The sequence below is a fragment of the Lathyrus oleraceus genome, chromosome 2 (genome assembly GCF_024323335.1).
Source record: "Lathyrus oleraceus cultivar Zhongwan6 chromosome 2, CAAS_Psat_ZW6_1.0, whole genome shotgun sequence".
Classification (NCBI taxonomy): domain Eukaryota; kingdom Viridiplantae; phylum Streptophyta; class Magnoliopsida; order Fabales; family Fabaceae; genus Lathyrus; species Lathyrus oleraceus.
This window is the reverse complement of record NC_066580.1, coordinates 483,599,532-483,603,746: the sequence shown is the minus strand read 5'-3', so window position 1 is coordinate 483,603,746 and position 4,215 is coordinate 483,599,532. Positions and strand designations below refer to the sequence as shown.

The window sequence follows — 4,215 nt, the reverse complement described above, 5'->3', positions numbered from 1 at the left end:
ATCATCGATGTAGGGTTTCTTAAAGTCATCATCTTCCCTTATGAGAGTTGATGGTAACTTAATTGTTTTTATAATTTCTTTTTGTTCTAATTCTCTAACACATTCATCAATGATATCTAAGGCATAACACGAATCTCCCATCACAGGTGCCATAAGAAATTTCGAAAGTATAAATTCTATTTTCTCATAACCTACCTCAAATGTCAACTTTCCTTTCTTGACATCTATTATGGCTCCTGCAGTCGATAAGAATGGTCTACCTAGAAGGATTGGTATATCACTGTCCTCTTTGATGTCCATGACAACAAAATCAGTAGGGATAAATAACTGACCTATCCTAATAGGAACATATTCTAAAATGTCTATCGTATATTTAACAGATCTATCGGCTAACTGAAGTGACATCTTAGTGGGTTGTAATTCTCCTAAGTTTAACCTCTCACAAACTGCTAAAGGCATTAAGCTCACACTAGCTCCTAAGTCTAGAAAAGCTTTTTCGATGACATGATTACCCAAAAGGCAAGGAATGGAGAAATTTCCAGGATCTTTATCTTTCTTTGCTAATTTGTCCTCGGAAATAGCATTACATTCCAAAGGCTTCGGATCGTCAAGTCTACGTTTGTTGGTAAGGATGTCTTTGAGAAACTTTGCATAAGAAGGTATTTGGGTGATGGCTTATGTGAAAGGGATTTCTACATGAAGTTTTTCTATAACTTTAATAAATTTTTGATACTGTTTATTGATCTGGGTTTATTTGAGTCTTTGCGGATATGGTATAGGTGGTTTATATTGCGGGGGTGGTACGTAAGTTTTATCTTTAAGTTCTTCTCCTTTATCTCGACCTTCCTGGTTTTCAGGTTCCTCTGGTTCCTTTACTTCGTCCGGGGGCTTGGTACATTCCTTGGAAGTTCCGGGTTCACTCAATCTAGGGTTTGGTGGCTCATCATAAGCGTTCCCACTTTGTAGGGTAATGGCATTGGCTTGTCCTCTCGGATTTTGTTGAGGTTGTCCAGGGAATTGTCCTCCAGGAGTAGTCTGATGGGCTTGGTTTAAAGCTACCTGAGAGATCTGGGTTTCAAGCATCTTGGTATGAGTAACTATTTGGTCAACCTTGGTTCCTTACTGAGGAATCAATTCGTTAACATGAATGATCTGGTTCATGAACTCCTTATTTTGTTGGGTTTGAGCGGTGATAAAATTTTCCATAATTTTCTCAAGGCTCAGCTTTGGTGGCACATGTTGCATATGTTGATTTGATCTAGGGGCTTAATAACTAGGTCTCGGAGGTGCATTATTTTGGATAGGGTTATTATTTTTATAGGAGAAGTTCGGGTGATTCCTCCATCCAGGGTTATAGGTATTCGAATATGGGTTCCCTTGGGTGTAGTTCACTTGCTCAGAGTGGGTTTCGTTTAATAGACTGCATTCTGCGGATTGGTGTCCTTTGGTTCCACATATCTCACAATCCGACGAAACTGCGGCTACAGTATTCGGGTTTATGCACATATGCTCGACTTTGAGGGCTAATGCGTCCATTTTAGCTTGCATCATGTCTATAGAGCTTAGTTCATGCATTCCTCCTTGGGCTTCCTTCTTCTCAACTGTCGCTCGTTCGACTCCCCATGAATGATGGTTTTGAGCCATATCTTCGATGAGGGCACTAGCTTCAGGATAAGGTTTGTTCATCAGAGCACCGCCTGCGGCAGCGTCGATGGTCATCTTTGTGTTATAATGAAGTCCATTATAGAAGGTTTGAATGATTAACCAATTTTCTAAACCATGATGTGGGCATGCTTGTAACAACTCTTTATATCTCTCCCAAGCTTCGAACAGCGATTCTCCTTGGTTTTGGGTAAATCTAGTTATATGGTTTCGGAGAACGGCGGTTTTACTCGGGGGAAAATATCTAGCAAGAAAAACTCTTCTAAGGTTATCCCAAGTTGTAATGGAATTGGGTGGAAGGGAATCTAACCATGATAGGGTTTTATCTCTGAGGGAAAAAGGAAATAATCTTAAACGTATTGCCTCAGGAGAAGCTCCATTGGTTTTAAAAGTGTCTGCTAATTGAAGAAATATTTTTAAATGTTGGTTTGGGTTCTCAGTAGCGAGACCCGCGAATTGTCTCTGTTGCACTAGTTGCAACAGGGATGGTTTAAGTTCAAAATTATTAGCTGGGATGGTTGGGTTTACTATACTAGAACTAGGTTCTTCGTTAGATGGTTGAGCGAAATCTTTAAGAGGTCTTTGGTTTTGATCTTCGGTCATAGCTCTCTTAATTCTATGAAAGAATAAACGTGCATGAGTGTAACGTTCAGGTTCCGCCAGAGGGTATACTAAGCTTAAACTTTCGGTGCTGCGAGTTCTTCGCATTGACCGGTGGGAAATAGCCTAAGTCTAAACGATATAACAACAGGAAAATGAAATTTGACGAAATTGGTCCCCGGCAACGGCGCAAAAAACTTGATGCGGTGCTTCGCAAGTATACGAACGCGTCAGAGTAATATAAAAGATTGTCGAATCTACAGAGACCAAGTGTCAATCTATCGTTATCTATTGTTATGGTGTTTATCAAAGGTAATCAAAATAGGTGTTTTTGGAGTGTGCAATGAAAAGTAAAGTGTTGAATAAAGATTAATTAATAAAGACAGGGTCGAATGTAATTCACATAATCAATTAATAATCCAAGTACTTGCTAGTAGAGCTACTTATGGGCAGTGTTTCCTACTTTGAAAAGAACTAATTTAATAGGAACTGTCGCTTTCGCGTATTCAGAACCGAGTTGTACTCCCTAATCAAACCCTCTTATTGTCACTTATAAAAAGGCGCGCATTGCGTTAGAATAGTAAACCTATTTTTAAGAAATATAGTATCTTGACTAAGTTGAAAAGTATTATAACCTGGATTTCTTAACCAAAAGAGGTTCTCACGAACCAGACTCTAAACTTATAAACGCGTCCGAAAATAGTTTTAAAATCTCTTTTCTTCTTAATGTTAAAATCTCCTAATGAACTAAACAAAGCGCTTTCGCTGTTTTTGAAATAGTTAAAAACAATTAAGTTTAAAAAGGCGTTGGACGGCTTTCGATCTTACCCAACGAAATTGAAGTGCGGGAACTTAAGTTGAAAGTTAAAATAGCCCTTAAATGATTCTACTAACAATTGTACGGATTATTGGTTCAATTATGATCCTTACATTCTAACCTTATAAATTTAGCTAGACATGGTAAAGTAAAAGTGCATTAAAATAAATAAAAGTAGTGCGAGTGCGGAAAATAAATAATTTAAAGCGAGTGCGAGAAATAAATGAAAGTAAAGCGAGTGCGGGAAAATAAATAAAGTAAAGACAAGTAATAAAAACCTGCTCCAATCGGAGGGTTGAATAAATTGCAAAGCGGAAATGAAAATGGCGGCATGATTAACTTCCTTCCAAAGTGCTCCAAACTCGATTACAGACTCTATCACATACTCGATTACACAATTGTGATAACACTCAAATGCGAAGCGGTTACCACTTTATAATACTGAATATATGCCTAAGTGAAACAAAGTTGCTCTGAGTTTGCCTCTGCTCTAAGTTTGGATGATTGTAAAAGTGATTTCGAGTTTCTATTTATAAGCAAGTAAAAAGATGGAAATGACAAGGATGCCCTTCAACTTGAAAATGGGAGGGAAAAACTTTCCTCTTGTGGCGCCCGCCACAAGGCCATGGCGCCCGCCACAAGCACAAAATGAGGCGCCTTAGTGGAAGTAGTGGGGAACGTGGGAGTTGAGGGAAGTTGAGCTTGGACACGTCATGGCAGGGTCTATGGCGCCAGCCATGGGGTAGGCCACAAGTACAAAATGCTGAATTTTAGGGTTTTTGGCTCTTTTTCGCTCCTTTTCTCGATCGGGGCTCCGATTAAAGTAAAAACCCGAAAACAAATAAAAACATAGCAATAACACAACAAAATGATAATAAAACAACTAAAATGCATGTGAAATCGGAGTCGAAAATACGGTAAATTTCAGTGTTATCAGTTGGCAAGATTCAAACTTCAAATGATCATTTAACTTTGCCTTGCATTTCAAGCTTCATTCAGACCTCAACATAGTTGGTTTTGGACTTAATTGAGTTGCTTCATGGGCATGTACACGCCCATGCAAGCATGAACATGGCATTTCTAAAATTGGACAAATTTTCAAGTGTGCAAATAATATTCCATTTAGCTATAAATAG

At 38.6% G+C, this 4,215-nt stretch overlaps 1 non-coding gene across 1 annotated transcript; it reads left to right on the top strand.

The window, feature by feature from the left end:
* Positions 1 to 1,774: 1,774 nt before the first annotated feature.
* Positions 1,775 to 1,881, top strand: LOC127124845 (small nucleolar RNA R71). The gene has a single exon (XR_007804322.1). It is a non-coding gene; the product is annotated as a small nucleolar RNA R71 (small nucleolar RNA).
* The last annotated feature ends 2,334 nt before the right edge of the window (positions 1,882 to 4,215 follow it).